Genomic DNA, 23,050 nt, shown 5'->3' with positions numbered 1-23,050 from the left:
CAAACGGAATGACAAAGTTAATATACCCCCCATCATATGGTGGAGGGTATAAAACTAAAAAAAAAAAAAAAACAAGTAAGTAAAGTCTAAAGTCGGGCGGGGCCGACTATATTATACCCTTCACCACTTTGTAGACCAAAATTTGTGTTACCATCTCAACTCATTCATGAAGGTTTACATTCCCATATACAAATATTTATATCTTAACCGATTTGGAGACAATTTGTTGTACTTCTACAAAATCTCTAGGTCTAAAATTTAAATCAGGACATCAGCCGGTTTAAATTTTAGTTCTGGAGAAGCACAATGTTACTAAAAAATATGAGAAACATTTAAATCTGAACCAATTTTGAGCAACTTCGCAAAAGCGTATTTATGATTTGTCGGTCGATAGACGTGTATTAGAGTAATAGGAAAATTTGAGTAATTTTTACAAGTTTACGACTTAGCAGTGGTAATTTTTGCCTAAATCGGAAAAACATATATGTGGAAGCTATATCGAAATCTAAACCTATTTCAATCGCATGCATAGTTACTATGTTAATTCTACTCCCTCTGCAAAATTTCATGTAAATCAGAGTAAAACTTTTGGCTCTGTGGTCATATTAGTCCAAATCGGTCGAAAGATATATATGGGAGCTATATCTAAATCTGAACCGATTTCCATGAAATTTACCACACTTGGCTACACTATTAAAAGGTATTCCTAGTGCAACATTTCAAGCAAATTAGGGTAAAACTCTGGCTTCTTTGGCCATATAAGTTCATATCGGGCGAAAGACATATGGGAGCTATATCTAAATCTGAACCGATTTCAACTAAATTTGGCGCAATTAACGATACTATTAAACGCAAATCAGGACAAAACTCTGGCTTGTGAGGCCATATAAAGATATATATGGGAGGAAAGATATATATGGGAGCTATATCTAAATCAGAACTGATTTTAACCAAATTTGGCACACTTAACGATACTATTAAACGCACTCCTTGTGCAAAATTTGAAGCAAATCAGGGCAAAACTCTGGTTTTTGTGGCCATATAAGTGCAAATCGGACGAAAGATATATATGAGATCTATATCTAAATCTGAACCGATCTAGCTGATATTTTGCACATTTTACGAGAACCGTAAACCATTTTGCTGTACGAAATTTTAAGAAAATACGTTGATAAATACGTCAATTATGACCAGATCGGTGATAAATATATATGGCAGCTATATCTAAATCTGAACCCATTTTTTTCAAAATCAATAGCGATTGTCTTTGAGGACGATCGGGCATAAACTGCGAGCTGTACTTTGCACACAAAATTACATATGCAGACAGACGGACATCGACTCGAAAATCGACTCAGAATTTAATTCTAAGACGATCGGTATACTAAACGATGGGTCTGAGATTTTTCCTTCTTGGCGTTACATACAAATGCACAAACTTATTATACCCAGTACCACAGTAGTGGTGAAGGGTATAAATATTCAATACACTTTTATTTTTATCAATAGTTTTAGTACACTTTGATATTCTAATTATCTAATTTTTACAATTTAAACAACTTTTTCAATCCGACCGGGGTTGAAACCTGGGTCAGCTGGTACCATAACAGAACGCCTTTGCACACTCATGATATGACACCAAGACATAACATTCCAACTACTTATCGAGATGGCCTACACTGAAAAAACATGCCCGTTTCCAAAAATTTTGTCGTTGCACTAATGATTTTGGTATTAATTCGCAGCCAAAGAAGCGGAAAATTAAAGTAAGGATATCTTTAACACTCAATTCTCTTTTAAATTTTTTAAATTTTGAATACTTGATTCTAGGAAACAAATTTTTAACTTGTTAACTTTTTCTTCTTTCAACTTAAATTTCAAAAATTAGACTTGACTACAAGTAAAGATTGTGCTATGTTTGTTGCAAAGCATCTTCTTTTTTAGCTTTGTAGCCAAGATGAAAAAAGTTACAAAATTTAGAGACGATTTGATTGGTTTTGAAGATTTTTTCAAGTATGAAAAGACATGTTGACCTTAGCCAAAAAAATCTTTCTTGTTACGATAACTCTTATTAAGTCGCATCACATAACTATATGGACAAAACGACTTCATTGAAAAGTTTATCGACTTTTGGACAAAAAAAATACGTTTATATAAGAAAAGTGAATCTTTTATTCGAAGCTAAATTCGAATTCGTATTTTAAGGGCATGAAATCTTTGGCTTCACGACAACAATTTTTTCAGTGTACACTTTTCAGAACATTTTTGGTGTTGTTACCGTTTTTTCGTCCACGATGCAACATTGTCAGTATCACGGCAGGAGAATGAAAAAAATTATTTACATTTAAATGTTGGAGGGCTCTAACGATAGTGGAAGTCTTTCAGCCAAATATAGCAAACACATGATCACGCTTGAATTCCTTCAAGAATCAATTTATTTCCTTACACAATATATCAATATGCTTTTAAGCTTATCAACAATAAAATGAAATATCACTGAAATTAATCTGTCAACTATCAGGCGAGCGAGCGAGCGAGCGATTAGGATACAGATCTCATTTGTGGAATTTTCAAACAAATGCCATTTTAACAATCCAAATTATAACATATACTTCGATGTAAAAATATTTTCTCAGTTCCAAAATACTTGAAACCAAAGATACAGAATCTTCAAAATAAGCCTTAGCCTATAATTGAAGCGTTTTTTGTTTTTTCGTAACTCTAAATATTTCATTTAATTTAACGACGATTTCTTTAAATCGTAAATGTTTTGCTTTACTTTCAGTAAAATTTGCGTTAGTTCAAAGACGGAGGGACGTAAATTTCCAAAACGTATGTCCTAAATTTAATAAAAAAAATCAAATTAATGCCTATATTCATAATAATTTACTAACAGTTTATTGTAGGAATTTGTATGGTAATAGTAGGTTTAAAGTTTACTTCAACTTTTATGAATATTATACACTTTCTTTTAATTAAACTGTCGTTATTTTAAAGAAATTTGTACTTAATATTTGTGTAAATTGCGCATCCTAAAATTTAGGTGACACAATTTTAATAAATATTTTGTTCAGTGTGCTTCAAACAACTATGAAAAAATTATGGTAGTTGTTCCACTTATCATCACCAGTAACGATACGATGTAAACTACATTTCCCTTGTTGCCTCGGAGCAGCTACACGCAGAGAAGAAACATGATTGCCACAATCATATTCGAAGAGCACAATAATTGATAGGAGCTATTTTTGCGGCGACCATGTAACATTTTCACCTGCAACCATGTTGGCTCAGTGAACATGGTTCTAAGAAATATAAAATTGTCCTCATCTAAAATGTTATTATATTGCTAAAAAGAATTTTGTTTCCATTAAAAGATAATGGTCACGATCTAAAATGTTATGGTATTCGTAAAAATGTTTTTCTTCCAGTTAAAAGAATATGGTCACAACCTAAAATGTTTTGATCTTTATGAAAAAACTTTTTTCGTCGTCGAAAAAAGGACGCCAGTTGAGAAAAGAAAACACAAAATTAACTTTATTTATTTGTTTTTATTTATTTATAAACTAATTCATTGTTTATTTGTATTTATAATGTCGTGCAAGCAAACATCACATATTTTTACACACTCTATTTTGGTTCAATTTCAACAATAAGTAATCATTCCATATTTACTTCGTGCCCATCAAATTTAAAAATGCAGGCATCATGTAACTGTAAATAAAAATAAATTATACCATAAGCAAAATGCAGAACAAAAACCAGGTAATTTTTTTTCAAATACACTTTCCTTTTTTGTGTTCACATAAAACCACGTGCCTCTTCTGAATAAATAAATTAACACAAAACACATTAATTCAGTATTCTCCGTCTATTCCAAGCAACAATCAACACGCGACTGATGCGCAAAATGAAAATCCTGTGTACATACTCAATGTTTTTTATAAAATTCTTTTCTCTGCAAAAAAGTTAAAAAATTAAATGGTCACGAAAAAATATACATGGTCTTTATGGCAAATTCTATCATTTAAATAATAGAACATGTTTGCGGCATTTAAATGCACCATTTAAATGCTTATTGTCAACATATATTTTTCTCCGCTCGAAAATTATTTTTATAAAAACAAAATACATGGTTTTCGCGACAATTACATACCTTAGATAAGCATTAAATGTATGCGGCAACCATATCCATATGCGTGTGGTCTCAAGGTTCCCGCAAATACTGGTTTGTGGGCGTGAAACTTATCATGTTGAACCCATGGTCCTTTGTATGCAACCGTGGTGCAATGGTTAGCATGTCCGCCTTGCACACACAAGGTCGTGGGTTCAACTCCTGCTTCGACCGAACACCAAAAAGTTTTTCAGCGGTGGATTATCCCCCCTCAGTAATGTTGGTGACATTTCTGAGGGTTTCAAAGCTTCTCTAAGTGGTTTCACTGCAATGTGGAACGCCGTTCGGACTCAGCTATAAAAAGGAGGTCCCTTATCATTGAGCTTAACATGGAATCGGGCAGCACTCAGTGATAAGAGAGAAGTTCACCAATGTGGTATCACAATGGGCTGAATAGTCTGATACATTGGGCTGCCACCTAACCTAATCTTGTATGCAAAGCGGGTATGCTAACCATTGTTCCACGCTGGCCAAAAACTGTGTTGTTTACTCTCCGGGCAAATGACATATATGTTTTTGTGTTTAATCAGCATCAAAACAGCTGCAGATTCATTTCCCTCTTTAACCCTAACTACAGCTCCATTAATGCTGTTCTGAGATATACGGTTTTTTTGTATAGGACCCTATGGAGGGATACCTGGGACTCGTCCCGGCCAAGAGAGTAGGCTCCACCAGATTTCAGGTTTTTTTAAACTTGTTTCCATAGAAATTCTAGACATTTATCTGTTTTTGTTCTATTAAAGGTTGGTGACTATTGACTTCTATTCCTTCATTGCCTGGTTCATTCGCTAGGGGTTGAGTTAGTTCCATACGCAATGTTGAATACTCGCTTTGTAAGAACGCATTCTTGACACTCCAATAAAAAAGTAGAAGAGGGACAGACAAGCTAACGCCAGTATTGTCAATATTTTTCACTCAAGGTCGTTCTATTGTTTAGTAGCAACTGTCATTTGAAATAGAGCAACATTTCCTCGTTTCTGCTTTGAGATAAACGATTTGTACTTAAGTTAATATTCTGGAGTTCTCTCAGCTGTGTTGCTAAGGGGAAATTGTAAGCTTTGTTGACAGCAATTACAACATTTTTTATTCTCAGTGCAGAAATCAATTTGGATTTGCACTGCGGCGTAGTCGAAGCGCTGAAATATGTCCTGCAAGGCGGATAAAATGATTTAGTAGTGAAATAAAAAAACGAAACAGGAAATACGAATGCTTACATATATCCCTGTTTATAGAACGACAGTATACTTGCATGAAACAAAGTTTATTTGGATCCAAGGATAGGCCAGTTTAGGTACACTGAAAAAAGATTGTCTGGTTCCATAAATTTTGACCTTACACGAATGAGTGTTGGTATTGTTTCCTAGCCACACAAGTATAGAATTTCACAAAGGATGCATTTAAGATGAAATTCTCTTTGTCATTCCTTGTGTCCCGCTTCGAAATATTGGTTTTGGTGCAAACTTCTGAGTCGATCTAGCGATATCGTCCGTCGTCTGTGACTTCCAAACAAACTTTTGACAAAATTTTATTTCTATAGAAAATTTTGTCAAAATTTATTTCTATAGAAAATTTTTTTGTCAAAAATTTATTTCTATAGAAAAGTTTGTCAAAATTTTATTTCAAAATGTTTTGATCATCTATGATGCGCATTCGAGACTGTTGTTGTACGAAGTACATTATAGTACACTATTACATGTAATGAAATTATGACTATATGATCCTATCATTACTCATTATTTATTATGATGTTATGGAAAATCAAAACTGTTGTCCAAAATGGTTGAGAAGGCTGTTGTTTCGGATTTCCACATCTTCATCAGTTCCCTTTATTGGACGATCTACTCATTTCAATTATCAGACTATATTGGTGAAGCGTTCTTGTATTGCAAAGAACGAGCTTCAAAAATTTAACATGTCCAAAAAAAGAAATACACTAGACACATTTTTGCTTTCCAATTAAACCACTCCAGAATATTGCCATCGGCAATTGATTTAACAGGTTGGCTGATAAGTCCCCGGTCTGACACATAGATGGCGTCGCTAGTATTAAATGCATATAATTTTTATACAGTACCAACCTTCAAATGATTCGTGTTAAAATTTGACGTCTGTATGTCAATTAGTCTGTGAGATAGAGCGTCTTTTGTGAAGCAACTTTTGTTATTGTGAATAAAATTAAAAAAAGGAATTTCGTGTTTTGATAAAATACTGTTTTCTGAAGCGAAAAAATTCGATGGAAGCAAAAACTTGGCTTGATAATGAGTTTCCGGACTCTGCCCCAGGGAAATCAACAATAATTGATTGGTATGCAAAATTCAATCGTGGCGAAATGAGCAAGGAGGACGGTGAACGCAGTGGACGCCCGAAAGAGGTGGTTACCGACGAGAACATCCAAAAAATCCACAAAATGATTTTGAATGACCGTAAAATGAAGTTGATCGAGATAGCAGATGCCTTAAAGATATCAAAGGAATGTGTTGGTCATAGCATTCATCAATATTTTGATATGCGGAAGCTCTGTGCAAAATGTGTGCCGCGCGAGCTCACATTTGACCAAAAACTACAACGTGTTGATGATTCTGAGCAGTGTTTGAAGCTGTTAATTCGTAATACACCCGAGTGGAAAGACTCAAAAGTCCGCTGGCAACGTAATGGCCTCTGTGTTTTGGGATGCGCGTGGAATAATTTTTATCGATTATCTTGAGAAGGGAAAACCCATCAACAGTGACTATTATATGGTGTTATTGGAGCGTTTGAAGGTCGAAATCGCGGCAAAACGGCCCCATATGAAGAAGAAACATTGAGAACAATGCAAAAATTCATGAATTGGGCTTCGAATTGCTTCCCCACCAACCGTATTCTCCAGATCTGGACCCCAGCGACTTTTTCTTGTTACAAGACCTCAAAAGGATGCTCACAGGGAAAAAATTTGGCTGCAATGAAGAGGTGATTGCCGAAACTGAGGCCTATTTTGAGGCAAAACCGAAGGAGTACTACCAAAATGTATCAAAAAATTGGAAGGTCGTTATAATCGTTGTATCACTCTTGAAGGGAACTATGTTGAATAATAAAAACGAATTTTGACAAAAAAATGTGTTTTTCTTTGTTACACCGGGGACTTATCAGCCAACCTGTTACAACCATCTTGCAGTCTATAGGGCTTTGCCCAAATAAATTCGAAAAATATACTTCTCCACTATTGTTTAATCTACTCTAGTAGTTTAGTCATCGCATGGGCTTAAGCTGAAATCAAAACAACAAATAAAATTGTATTTCTATAGAAAATTTTGTTTCTATAAAAATTTTTGTCAAAATTTATTTTTTTTTTTTTAGAAAATGTTGACAAAATTTTATTTGTATAGCATATTTTATCAAAATTTTATATCTCTAGAAAATTTGATCAAAATTTTATTTCTATAGAAAATTTTGTCAAAATTTTATTTCTGTACACAATTTTATGAAAATTTTTTTCTATAGTCATTTGTCAAAATTTTATTTCTATAGACATTTTTTGTTATTTCTTCAATTTTTATACACTGTCAAATTCATTTATTTTAATTCTACTCCCTGCGCAACATTAAACGTAATGAAATTTCGGAGTAGAACATTGGCCTTTGTGGTCATATGGGTGTAAATCGGTCGAAAGATAAAATTTATCACGCTTGACGATACTATTAATTGTACGCCTTGTTCAAAATTTTACGCAAATGAGGGTAAAACACTGACTGTAAGGGCCATATCGGACGAAAGATATACGGTAAAAGCCATCAATATTGGACGCCCTGAAAACCCGACACATCTCAAATGTGGACAGAATTGAGGCAACGGTGCGTGTCCCTTTTGAGAGGTTTATATAGGAGATATATCTAAAGCGATTTCTTCCAAAATCAATAGTGTTCTATTCTGATCCAAAGTACACACTTGTGTCAAATTTGAAGTCGATTGAACTAAAACTGCAAAAGTGTATCAATCTTAATCGGGAATATTTTGAAAAATAATAAAGCAATTTTCGATCATTAATATTGTTACACATCAAATGGAAACACTATTATATTAATGAAAAATCCATTCCTCATCAGTGATTTACAACGATGAAATTCTGATTTAAAAATGTTCACAATCTTCTTCCCAGCTATTCAACTGAAAAAAGATACTCCTACACCTGTGTGGTTAATGTCAAACTGTGTTGTATCAAACATCAATTATCACAATTGAAATATCACCTATCAATAAAATCAATAACCAAAATTCCCAATTTTCCACAAATTTGGAAAACCACATCTATGCAAAAACAAATCAATTCAGTCGAAATGGAAAACAGATAGAATTGAAACTAAACCAACAAAAGCAAATATTTGATATGCTCTCACTTTTGCTACAAAACTAAGTTAAGTGCATGCGGCTAAAGTGAAACTGGAATTTTTTTCCTGTTTGACTTATGCAATCTATTTTGATTAGGTTGGTGGTGATGGTGGGTCTGCTAGAATAAATGCTAGAATAAATGCCCAGTTACCAACAATTAAACACGCCACACTAACCAACACAGCCCAGTTAAACGACCAATTGACCAAATAGCATACACAGTCGGCACTTCGAACCATTGAATAGCCAGCCATACTGACCATCATTATTGAAATCCCAAAGTGGATGTAGTCAACTTTATATCAAAAAGTGAATGAATTTCGAATCAAGCTCTGGTTCCATTGCATACCATCTACTCAGTATCATTGATTGGAATGTTGCAGAATTGGGCTTCTATGGAAAATGATAGAGACCACCAAATGTTGGTGGTCTAATATCAAATTTTTGATGGAAAACTAAAAATGAAACCGACGATATGTACAGGTCGCCAAGGGCGAGAGTGGTTCCGAGAGAATGTCGTTAAAATTAAGCCAACAATTGGAAATTTTAGGTAGGCAAATTAGGCTAGAAACGGCGCAATAACACTCATTTATATTTTTAATTAGCTTGGTTAAGACATTTTTCTTAAATTGTGAAATCATTTCGTAATCTTCGGGCATTAAAATATGTGTATGTGAAAAAGGTTGAAAATAATGTAAGAATTTGGACATGAAAGTTAGTATTTACAATAATTCTCTTAAACATGAATGAAATTAAACTTACGGCAAATCTCTACCTGTACATTATACCATACTTTTTTAATTTTCTCACACAATTATTTTTTGTAGTAGTTCCCTGTAGCTACAAAAAAAATGTGGGAAAATATTCAAAAAGTATGGTATAATGCAAAGGTAGAGATTTTCCGTAAGTTAATTTCATCCATGCCTAAGAGAATTGAAGCTGTCCTTAAAAATCCCGGTGAATACTTGCATGTACAAATTCTTACACTATTTTCATGTTTTTATACCCTCAACCATAGTATGGGGGTATATTAACATTGTCATTCCGTTTGTAACACATCGAAATATTGCTCTAAGACTCCATAAAGTATATATCCATATCGGTTCATAATTATATACAGCCCCCATATAAACCGATCCCCAGATTTGACTTGCAGAGTCTCTAAAAGAAGCAAATTTCATCCGATCCGCCTGAAATTTGGTACATGGTATTAGTATATGGTCTCTAACTATCTTGCAAAAATTGATCCTTATTATATATAGCCCCCATATAAACCGATCCCCAGATTTGACCTCCGAAGCCTCATGGATGAGCAAAATTCATCCGATTCGGTTGAAATTTGGTACGTGGTGAAATGTGTTACATTGCGCTAGTATATGGCCGCTAACAACCATGCCGAAATTGGTCCATATCGGTCTATAGTTAACAGGTTGGCTGATAAGTCCCCGGTCTGACACATAGATGGCGTCGCTAGTATTAAATGCATATTATTTTTATATAGTACCAACTTTCAAATGATTCGTGTCAAAATTTGACGTCAGTAAGTCAATTAGTTTGTGAGGTAGAGCGTCTTTTGTGAAGCAACTTTTGTTATTGTGAAAAAAATGGAAAAAAAGAAATTTCGTGTTTTGATAACATACTGTTTTCTGATGGGAAAAAAGACGAAAACATCAAAAAAGTCCACAAAATGATTTTGAATGACCGTAAAATGAAGTTGATCGAGATAGCAGAGGCCTTAAGAATATCACAGGAACGTGTTGGTCATATCATTCATCAATATTTGGATATGCGGAAGCTCTGTGCAAAATGGGTGCCGCGCGAGCTCACATTTGACCAAAAATAACAACGTGTTGATGATTCTGAGCGGTGTTTGCAGCTGTTAACTCGTAATACACCCGAGTTTTTCCGTCGATATGTGACAACACTCCTGAGTCCAATCGACAGTCGGCTGAGTGGACAGCGACCGGTGAACCGTCTCTGAAGCGTGGAAAGACTCAAAAGTCCGCTGGCAAAGTAATGGCCTCTGGTTTTTGGGATACGCATGGAATAATTTTTATCGGTTATCTTGAGAAGGGAAAAACCCTCAACAGTGACTATTATATGGCGTTATTGGAGCGTTTGAAGGTCGAAATCGCGGCAAAACGGCCCCATATGAAGAAGAAAAACTCGCCGAAACTGAGGCCTATTTTGAGGCAAAACCGAAGGAGTACTACCAAAATGGTATCAAAAAATTGGAAGGTCGTTATAATCGTTGTATCGCTCTTGAAGGGAACTATGTTGAATAATAAACACGAATTTTGACAAAAAAATGTGTTTTTCTTTGTTAGACCGGGGACTTATCAGCCAACCTGTTATATATAGCCGAACCCCAAAAATAATCTACCAAAATTTTATTTCTATAGAAAATTTTGCCACAATTTTATTACTATAGAAAATTTTGTCAAAATGTTATTACTATACAAAATTTTTTCAGGATTTTATTTTTATAGAAAATTTTGTCAAAATTTTATTTCTTTAATCATTGTTGTTGTTTTTGATTTCAGCTTTGATTACAGCCGGCTTCCATCCAACCATCTTGCAGTTTATAGGGCTATCATGTAAAACCTTATTTCGGAAGGTTCAAGTGTGGTTCACTTTTGGGTTTAGTGAACTGCCTGAATTTATTCTGAGAATTGGTTGATAGTTTTGCTGCAAGTAGAGGATGCTGATGAGGAATGTGGTAATTCCGAAACGTGCGTCCATCCAACCATCGTGCAGTCTATAGGGCTTTGCCCAAATAAATTTGACAAACATTATTTCCCTCTGTTGATTAAGCTACACTTGTAGTTTAGTCAATGCATGGTTTTAAGCTGAAATCAAAAACAACAACAATGATTAAAGAAAACAAAAACCAACAATAAGAAAAGAAAACGAATGAAAAAAAAATTATTTCTATTGAAAATTTTGTCAAAATTTTACTACTATACAAAATTTTGTCAAGATTTTATTTCTATAGAAAATTTTGTCAAAATTTTATTTCTATAGAAAATTTTGTCAAAATTTTATTGCTAGAAAATTTTATCAAAATTTTATTTCTATAAAAAATTTTGTCAAACTGAGTTATAGACGTATTTAATCGGATTTTTTTTTTGTTTATGTTAAGAAGTTTTAAAATACCTTGTCATCGGCAAGTGTTACCGCAACCCAAGTAATTCGATTGTGGATGACAGTCTTTAGTACCAGTTTCTATGCAATGCATGGTGGAGGGTACATAAGATTCGGCCTGGCCGAACTTACGGCCGTATATACTTGTTTCATATACACCAATTTTACTGTCCACATAAAATTCGATGAATTTCTTGAATTTTTCTAATTCTAAGTTATTATTTAGTCCTATGTGAATTCTAAACTAATTTTCAAATACACGAAATATGTTTACATTAAAAATTAATCCGAAATATTCAGTAAAAAGTATAAAAAACGAAAAACCATGGCCTCGTTAAAAAAAATGCTTACACCTATTTTTCTGTCCACATGTGTATATGTATCGCCCGACTTTACTTTACTCACTTGTTTTTACTGTTTTTCTTAATTTTTTGTTTTCATGGTAACTGGCCAAATGTTTTTGGAAATTTTTGTGAGGAATTTTAAATGAAATTGGGAACTTTTGGGGACGAAAGCGTCCTACTTTGGGGACAAGACTCAAAACATACATACTGGCTATAGTTATGGTTTTTCTATTACGAAACATTTCATACCATTGATATTAAAGGAAAAATTATTGAATTTTCTTCCAATGTAATTATTGTCTATGAAGCGCATTCAAGACTTTTTTTTACCTTTATTCAGTCAGTATATTTGCCTCAAACAACTTTACATCTACATTACAAAATAAATGAAAGAAAAACGCAATGAATTATTCCCATAATTTTCTTATACTCTATTTAATATGTAAATAATCTATTTCTATTGACTATGTACCTCTATTGAAAATGTAAATTTTTCTTCTTATAGGAGGACCATTTTTCCAATTTATATAGATCCAATAAGATAATATAAAGAATAAATTTTTGTATAAATTAAGTTTGTCCTTAGATTCGTTCGAACTCCTAACTAAACTAGTTTACTTGCACATTTGTACAATCTTATAAACTTCAGATACCTATGTTTTTCACTTAGTTAAAATATTTTGTAGTCAAACAAAGAAATAACTCCACCCATCCCAGTTATGGCACCAATCGACCAACCATTCACCTTTGATTCCATTCAATAAAATATGTAGTTCATATACACAGTAAAACAAAAAATGTTAAGTGATATTTATAATATAAGCAGTAATAAAATTAAATTTAAATTCTATCACAAAAAATAAGCATTCTCAATCCTCTTTTTGATATGTGAATTAAAAATTCATATTTCTCTCTAATGTAATTCTCTAATCTCTATATTGGTCTTTTAGAAAATATTGATCCTCTTTGTGGCGATATTCTCTACACGGGTGTAGGTCTAGCATAGTCATATTTCATCCTTAGGACTAGGAATACAAAAGTCAATCAATTGACTTTTTGTTTTTTTTAAGTTAGTAAAATTGATTAATCAACTTATGATAGAAATACCATTCGAAAAGAATTATCACTTATACTAGTTTGCACCGAAAATTTACATTTGATGAGACGTGACCTTTTATGTAATTTCCTAAATTTTTTATGTAATTTCTTAAATTTCACCCAAAAATCTCGCAAACGTTCGAACGAAATAAACTATCGGCTTAAAACTTTGTATAATTAGGTGTTATTGATATAGGTAATGGACCATGTTGGGCCGCTTTTAGGTATAGCTCCCATATAAATCCAATCCACAGATTTGATTTGCGTATCCTCTTGAAGGAGCATATTTCATCCGATCCAGTTGAAATTTGGTACTTCTCAATGTCAAAAATCGACTTGGTCATGATTACAAAGGTGTCATTTTGCTATGTGTAGAGAAGGTAAAAAACTTGAAATCAACTTAAATGTTACTATGGCAGACAATCTAATACAATACTCTTTTTTTCTTTAATTTACTATACAACTGAAATTTTATTTCTTTGTTTATTTCAGTTAACAAGAATACCACCAGTTTTGTATCTCCCTACAATATATGGGTGTAGTTAGTGTGAGTACGATATTAAAAATGAGCTTGGCTCGGTCACCTCGTTTTGTACTTGGCAGTTTTTCACATATTCAGCTATTCATTTTAAAGTGATTTGTTCTGTAGCTGTCATAATCTCATTTGACCTGTTCCAAGGACGAGTTTAAATTATGTTTTGAGAGAGAAAAGAAACATACAAGCTAAATTATTTTTAAATAAACCATTTTCTGTAACGCCGCAAATTTAGAACCTTGTGTATTAACCGATATATCCCATATAATGTCTTTACGTACCGGATCAGATGAAATGTTCCTCCAAGAGCCGCACAGAAACGCACAGAAAAAACATGTTTGGGCATGGTTGTCGCATCCAATTAATGCTTATCTAGAGTAGGTAATTGTCGCGAAAACCATGTATTTTGTGTTTGTAAAAATAATTTTCGAGCGGAGACAAATATATGTTGGCAATAAGCATTTAAATGGTTCTCAAATGCCGCAAACATGTTCTATTATTTAAATGATAGAATTTGAGACCATTACATGGTCAGGACCATTCAATTTGTTTACTTTTTTGCAGAGAAAAAAGTATTTTTATAGGTTACGTATAGACATGTCTAGAACCATTACATTGCTATAAATACCATGTAATACATTGTTTTTGTGACCATTCAATTTTTTAGTTTTTTGGGAGCGAAAAGAATTTTATAAAAACATTGAGTAGGTACACACGATTTTCATTTTGCGCGTCAGTCGTGGGTTGATTGTTTCTTGGAATGGTCGGAGAATGCGGAATTACTGTGTTTTGTGTTAATTTACTTATTCAGAAGTGGCACGTGGTTTTATGTGAACACAAAAAAGGAAAGTGCAATTGAAAAAAAAAATTTAACTGATGTTTGTTTCGCATTTTGATATATGGTATAATTTATTTTTATTTGAAGTTATATGATGTCTGCATTGGAACATTTGATGGGCACGAAGTAAATATGGAATGATTACTTATTGTTGAAATTGAACCAAAATAGAGTGTGTAAAAATATGTGATGTTTGCTTGCACGAAGTAGTTTATAAATAAATAAAAACAAATAAATAAAGTTAATTTTATGTTTTCTTTTCTCAAGTGGCGTCTTTTTTTCGACGACGAATAAAGTTTTTTCATAAAGATCAAAACATTTTAGGTTGTGACCATATTCTTTTAACTGGAAGAAAAACATTTTTGACGAATACCATAACATTTTAGATCGTGACCATTGTCTTTCAATGGAAACAAAATTCTTTTTATCAATATAATAACAGTTTATATGAGGACAATTTTATTTTTCTTAGAACCATGTTCACTGAGCCAACATGGTTACAGGTGAAAATGTTACGTGGTCGCCGCAAAAATAGCTTCTAACATATCATATTATTTTGCTCTTCGAATATGATTGTGACAATCATGTTTCTTCTCTGCGTGTGGCGGCTATATATAATTATGGGCCGATATGAACCAATTTTTTCATAACTATTGGATAACATATACTAACATCATTTACCAAATTTATCCAGATCCGATGAATTGTTCTCCTCCTTTAGGCTCGGTTTATATGGCAGCTATATATAGGTTATCCGAAGAGACCAAGCGTCTTCGCCATAGTTCATCATATTTGACTTCTATCCTGTAAAGATAAGAAGATAGTGGAGGAAAAACGTCACCTAGGACATTATTTGTTCCACGAGCGCCCTCTTTAGCCAGCACATCCCCCTCTTCATTCCTTATTATTCCACAGTTCCTAGGTACCCAGCACAGAGTTTTATTATGCTGTTCAATGAGAACCTTGAGTTCTTTACAACAGCGGCTGACTACCTTAGACCTTATGTCTGTGACTTTTGCGACATACATTTGCGACGGTATAATACGTATGTCGCAAAAGTCGTAAACCTACTGTAGAAAACCATATTTTGAATAGAAGAAATCCTGAACATTTTTTAATTTAGTTTGACAGCATTCGCTGTGAGTTTCTGCAGAAATTTGTGAAAGTTTTCCCATGGTCAAGCCTATTTTCTTAGGTGGTATCGAAATTCCCGTTGGTGAGTGTGCAAAATACCTTGGGGTTATATTGGACAGGAGACTGAACTTAAAGCTAAGAAAGGACGAGAAAATCCACGGTTACCCTGTACTCGTGCAAAAGGCAATAGGGAACTGGGGGACTAAAACCGAAAATTGTGAACATTCCTAAGAATTGAAACTTCTTCGCACATACCATCGTCTTGGATATCATCGTATTCGCTGCCTAGCTGACGCGACTAAAGTATTTTCAGTTTGCGACTTTTGTTACTTTTTCTACATTTACGACGCGTATGTGACGTTTACGACGTTTACAACTTTGCGACAGTCGCAAACCTAAAAAAGTTTGATACAGACCATATCTGGTCAGCACTGTATAAGGCTTATACAGCTGCATAAGTGTCAGCTCTGCTGTTTTCCTTACTTATAAATCGAGTGGGATAACACCCATCAGTACATCCAAAGCGGCAGCGGCAGTAGTCCTATTTATCATATTTATTCTTGACATATATGATTTTGGTGCCTCACGATTGTTAGCACACACAGGTCTTACAACCGCGATATTAAGCCAACCAAAAAGGGAAGGCCTCATTCCCCATCTTTCTCCGACCAATTTCTGACAAGAGTACAATGCCGCATAGGCCCTCTTTAAGCGGTCCGCAGTATGCTCCATCCAGTTCAGTTTGGAACCCAGAGAACTCCCAAGTACCTTGCTAATTTCAATACTTTATTTTAAAGACGGGCTTTACTTGAAACAAGCATAATTTCTAATTGAAGTCCAGCCGGAGTTTGTCATTGAGACGTTTTTGAAGGGCTTTGATGGCACGAAAAAAGCTGGACAAACGAATGAATTAAAGTTTGTTTCCTATGATCAAGTAGGCAAAACACAAAATTAACAGAAAATTGTATTTTAAATGCATCCTTACATCAATTGTCCGCTTCTTTGACTCGGAATCAATACCAAAATCATCAGTGTAAAAGCAACATCTTTGGAACCGGGTATGCTTTTTTTGCAGTGAATGCAAATAATGGAAAAACAAAGCTAGAACTTTTCACCAGGATGAGAAAGTTTATCCTGAGTTCCAAGGAATTCAACTGACTCGGATGAAATTTGCTCCTCCAAGAGGCACCAAAACCAAATCTCGGTTTTGGTTATTAGTGTCCATATACTTACACAAAATGCAAAATTTCAACTGAATCGGATGAAATTTGCTAATCCAAGATGCTCCAATACCAAATCTGGGGATCGGTTTATATGGGGGCTATATATAATTATGGACCGATGTGGGCAATATGGACAAATTTTTGCATGGTTATTAGAGGGTATCGGATGAAATTTGCTCTTCCTTAAGGCTCAGGGGGTCAAACCTGGGGTTGGGTTTATACACTGAAAAAATATTGTCGTGAGACCAAAGATTCCATGTCCTTAAAATACAAAAGCGAATTTTGCTGACTATAGAAGACGAACTTCCTTGATATAGAGTTTGTTTCTTTGTCCAAAAGATGATAATCTTTTGAATGAAGTCGATTTGTATTTATAGTTAAGTGATTCGCCATAAAAATTATGATCTTAACATGAAATAAAAATTAGTAGGAGTAAGGTTAACGGGTTTATTAATTCTAAAAAATTCTTCAAAATTAATGAAATTGTCTTTAAATTTGTATACTTTTTGCATCTTGATTAAAAAGCAAAAAAAAAAAAAACATTACAAATAGGAGATGTTTTTCAACCCTTTACATTAAAGACGTGTTTTTCTTGAAAAATTGCATAATTTCTACTTGAAGCGGAGTCCTAATTTGGAAAGTTAAGGTGTCGTTATCTCGTGTTTGAAAAACTTTGATATCACATGAAGAAAAAAAAAACTAAAAAAACGAGTAAATTAAAATTTGTTTCCAAGAATCAAGCACGCAAAAAATTTTTGATCTCCAATTTTTTCCTTCAAACTACAAAATTTTCTTCAACAAGTGAAAAATATTTATGTCTAATAATTTTTCTTGAATTTATCCAAAAATAGTTACTTATTTTACGATTTAACCGAGGGTTAGGTAAGGTTAGGTTGAAGTGGCAGCCCGATTTATTTTCAGTCTCACTAAACTATTCAGTCCATTGTGATACCACATTAAATTAAATCCTAAATTAAAGGAAAACATTTCTTAAAGCAATTTCTTAAACTTTCTTTTAGTAAACATTTCTTTGTTTTAAAGAATTTTGAAATTTGTCAATAATGTTGTGTAAATTCCGTGTCCTAATATTTAGGTTCCATAATCTTTCTGTTAGGTCAATATTTTTCAGTGTATCTTGGTCCGGTTCCATTTACTCTCTTTTTAAATGAATTAATGTACGCAGAAGATGGTCAGATAAATTTTTGTCAACTTGTTTATGTAACTAAATAGGAAAAATAAGCTCCAAAAAGTAGTTTGGAATTCGAACATACGGCAAATTTGGTTAATCTCCAATTGATTGTGCATGTAATCAAAAAAAGTTTACTTGGATCCAAAGATTTTGACCTTCCCTTAAGGATGTTGGTGTTGATTCTGAGCCATAGATGTGGCTTCTTTAAAATAAAGACATTTTTAGTGAGCTATATGGCTTTAAGTCTAGGATCACTAAGATTAAAATTAGGATACAGATCTCATTTATCAAGTTTATCATTCTCTTTTCGTGGTATATCAACAAAGCTATTCACGTACAAACAAATGTCAGTTTAAAAATCCAAAATACTTTAAACCAAAGATACTAAATCTTCAAAATAAGTCTTAACCTAATTTTTTTTAATCTAAAATTTAAAGAATCAATATTTCAATTAATTAAAAAAGATTTCTTTAAACCAAAAATGCGTTTCTTTACTTTCAGGAAATTTTGCCTTAGTTTAAAGACATACGATTTTAACTTATGTTCTAAATTTATTAAAAAAATTTGAAGCAATGATTATTAACTTTACTTCAATTAAAATTTCATTACTTTAAAGAAATTTTTCCTTAATATTTTGTAAATTCCTAAAATGTAGGTTGCATAATCTTTAATATCACGTAAATATTTTTTTCAGTGTGGGTTTGCTATTAGATGGAAGTACTCCGTTATTTACCATAAGATTTTAGATTTGCAGGAAAATTGTTTAACTTCCACATGGTTGTTAGTACATTACACTGTATCATATCATTATACCCACCACCATAGAATGGTGACGGGGGTATAATAAGTTTGTCATTCCGTTTGTAACACATCGAAATATTGATTTCCGACTATATAAAGTATATATATTCTTGATCAGGGAGAAATTCTAAGACGATATAACCATGTCCGTCTCTCTGGCTGTCTGTTGTACTCACGCTACAGTCTTCAATAATGAAGCAATCGCGCTGAAATTTTCCACAAACTCGTCTTTTGTCTGCAGGCAGGTCAAGTTCGAAGATGGGCTATATCGGTCAAGGTTTTGATATAGTCCCCATATAAACCGACCTCCCGATTTGGGGTCTTGGGCTTATAGAAACCGTAGTTTTTATCCAATTTGCCTGAAATTCGAAATCTAGAGGTATTTTAGAACCATAAAGAGGTGTGCCAAAAATGGTGAGCATCGGTCCATGTTTTGGTATGGTCCCCATATAAACCGACCTCTCGATTTGGGGTCTTGGTCTTATAGAAACCGTAGTTTTTATCCAATTTGCCTGAAATTGGAAATCTAGAGATATTTTCGGGCCATAAAGAGGTGTGCCGAAAACGGTGAGTATCGGTCCGTCTTTTAGTATAGCCCCCATACGAACGATCTCCCGATTTAACTCCTTAGGTTTCTAGAAACCGTAGTTTTTATCCGATTTGCGGAAATTGTAAATATTCTGGTATTTTAGGCTAACAAAAACGTGTGTCGGATTAATTTTTTATCGGTCCATTTGGTAATGCCTCCATATAGACCGATTTCACTTCTTGAGAGTATATAAGACGCACTGATCATGAAAATTGCTTGAAACTCAATGTAAAATTTGCAGATTTTACTTCTGGGGTGAAAATCTACAGATTTAAGACCTTATTTTATAATTTTCTTGCACACTTACAAGAGATGTTAATGATTCCTCTAAAACTCAAACAAAAATGTTTCTTATAAATCGAGAATCTGATATAGTCTTCATAGGTAAAATCTTTAAATTTATCTTCGTGAAGTGTACTGGTTGAACTGCTCTGCTTGATCTGTCCTCAAACCCTCTGAAATTTCAAAGGAAACCCTAATATTTGATTCATGGTGGTGGGTGTTTAAGATTCAGCCCGGCCGAACTTACTGCTGTGTATACTTGTTTTCATTTCACTATCTGTATTTATTTTTATATTTTATTATAATTATAAATAATATAATGAATAAATAAAAAATTTCTAGAGAGAGTTTTGAATTTCTGTCTAAGCCTTCAATGATTTTATGATCTAAATTCTGTAGATTTATACAGGAGATGGTTATTGATCCAAATGGATAATTTTAATGAGTCCATATGAAAATAGTAACAATATTTAGTGTCCTTTTCGTGTCCAAAATAAATTAGGGGCATGAATCGGGAGATTGGTCTAAAAAGGAGTTATACCGAAACATTGATCGATGTAAACTATATTTGATATAGCTCCTTTGGATCTACAATACCTCCAGGTTTTAATTTTTAAGAAAATGGGATATAAATTGCGGCTTTCATGCTTTCAAATTGGGGGATCAGTGTATATGGGAGCTGTATAGGGTTTTCTTATTCCCGGATTTTTTGCATTCCCGGGAAAGCGAGAATTTTTCTTTCGAATCACCCGGGATCCCGGTCAAAGGGAAACCTGCTTTGATGTGGAATACATTTAGGCATTTGAATAAATTAGAAATAGCCTAAAGCTACGGTTATAAGGCGTTCTCTGGACAACTAACAAAATATATTATGTTGTTTTCTTACATCAGCCATAAATCATACTAAAATATGAAATATTTTGTAATACAAAACATTTTGACAATGGTTAAGGCAGTCTCTTTCGGTATAGTTTTCAGAAGAACACTATTAATATAGTGGGAGTTTTTGTAATACTAAAAAATGTTTGGAAATTAAAGAAACTTATTCAGATTTCACCATCGTTAAACGGGGTCAATAAATGCACAGAAATCCCCAAAAGGGAAACACTACCTGTAATACGACATTCACATTACACTTCTAAAATCCTCTTTAACTGCACTGAAAAAACAGTGAACCCACAAGGAAGAAAACATTTAGTTAATTTTAGAAATTTTTTTATAATTTTAGAAAATTTTAACTAAACAGTATTACAAACGCTGACATCACGCCGATATCATAAAAATAAGTAAATATTTTTCGACAAATTCAAGAATATTTATTAGATTTATTTATTATATTTATTATTTTTTTCCACTTGTTAAAGAAAATTTTGTAGTTTGAAGGAAAAATTTGGAGTCCAAAATTGCAAGAATGTCTTTAGTGACATACGAAGTTCATGATGGACGAATTTGTAGTAAAATTTACAAATTTAAAGAAATAATGAACTATTTGGTAAGAAGTACGAATTTAGTAAAACTTTTTACTTCATTTTTTTATAATTTTTTCTCGCTTTTTAGTTCATTTAAGTAACGTACGCAAAAAATTATTAGAGTAAACGAAACTTTCTCCATATTTAATAATTCCATGAACTAAAACAAAGTTAAATTGGCTTTAGTGAAATAGAGAGTTCACTATTTTTTGAGTGTAGATTTCAGTTGTCGTATGCCCTATAAATAAGGGCTTTAAACCCCAATTTTAATAGATTTCAAGCCTAATGTGTATAAGGTATAAATTTGAAATTAAAGTATCTTAAAAAAGGTTGGAAATTTCTTATTTCATAAAAAACATCTTTGCAATAATTATGAAATATTGAAATTATGCAATTGCCAACGTGGGTTACATAAGGTAAAATGTCCCGTTGATTTTAAAGGTTTACTCAGTCTACCGGTCTATCGGAATGTCGGTTTACCGAAATATGACAATCATAAATTAGGAAGTGCAAACTTCTTTTTAACAATTGGGAGCCCGTTGAATTCTGTATTAGAACCCACGACTATGTATGTTCCGAAAGGTAACTACTACGACTTGGTACCATAGTTATTCACATTACACTTCCAAAATCCACTTTAACTAGATTTCAACTGTCATTTGCCATATAAAACCCTCTATTATACATAAAATATTGTAAAGAAAATTTCCGGGGGCGAAAAAATAGTAATTTTCCGGGGATCCCGTTCCCGGGGAAAACAACCCTAGAGCTGTATTAAAACACGACTCAATATGTACTTTTTACGACTGTAAACTATTGGTCTATATGAACCTCTATATACCAAGTTTGGCACAGCTGAATGAACTTCACATCCTTCTAGGTTTCCAATTTCAAATAAATCGTCAAAAATTTCGGGAGATCGGTCTATAAGAGCGCTATATAAAAACATGGATCGATATATACCTAATTTAGCACAGCTCTTTACGAACCTAAAATGCATCTAGGTTTTGAATTTCAAGCAAATCGATTAAAAATGGAAACATCCATGCCCTCAATAAATCAAATCGGCAGATTGGTCTAGTGGGGGCTTTATCAAAACATGAACCGATATAGCCCATCTTCGAACTTGATCTGCCTTCAGATAAAAGACGAGCTTGCGCAAAATTCAGTATGATAGCTTCATTATTGAAGGCAGTGGCGTGATTACAACAGACAGACAAGAAGCCAAAGGGACATCGTAAGATCAAGAATATAACCATCCAACTGTGGTGCATATAAAATGGAGATGCCTCGCAAAAAAATAAAAATAGACAGAAAATTTCCCACTCATTGATCTCTCAATTTTAATTTAAAATTTTATTTGGTATAAAGATGTCAAGGACCCACCGTGGTGCAATTTCATTCCCGCCTTCCATATACAGGGTAGTGGGTTCAAACCCTGTTTCGACCAAACACCAACAAGTTTTTCAGCAGTGGATTATACCACCTTAGTAATGCTGGTGACATTTCTGAGTGTTTCAAAGCTTCTCTAAGTGGTTTCACTGCAATGTGTAACGCCGTTCGGACTCGGCTATAAAAAGGAGGTCCCTTGTCATTGAGCTTAACATAGAATCGGGCAGCACTAGAAGGAAGAAGAGAGAAGTTCACCACTGTGGTATCACAATGGACTGAATAGTCTAAGTGAGCCTGAAATATCCAGCTGCCACTATACCTAACCTACTAATAAAACATATAGTATGGCTTCAAATTTGTCTGGTTTGAAACAAATTCAAAGTATTCAATAGATACAAAGAAGCTTTCTGCAAACTTCTCAACCTTAGATCCCTGTCAAAATCTCGGTCTCCTAAAGTTCTTAAAGTTCTTCTTATTTC

This window comes from Haematobia irritans, chromosome 1 (assembly GCF_050003625.1).
Source record: "Haematobia irritans isolate KBUSLIRL chromosome 1, ASM5000362v1, whole genome shotgun sequence".
In the NCBI taxonomy this organism is placed as follows: domain Eukaryota; kingdom Metazoa; phylum Arthropoda; class Insecta; order Diptera; family Muscidae; genus Haematobia; species Haematobia irritans.
This window is presented reverse-complemented; position numbering follows the sequence as displayed.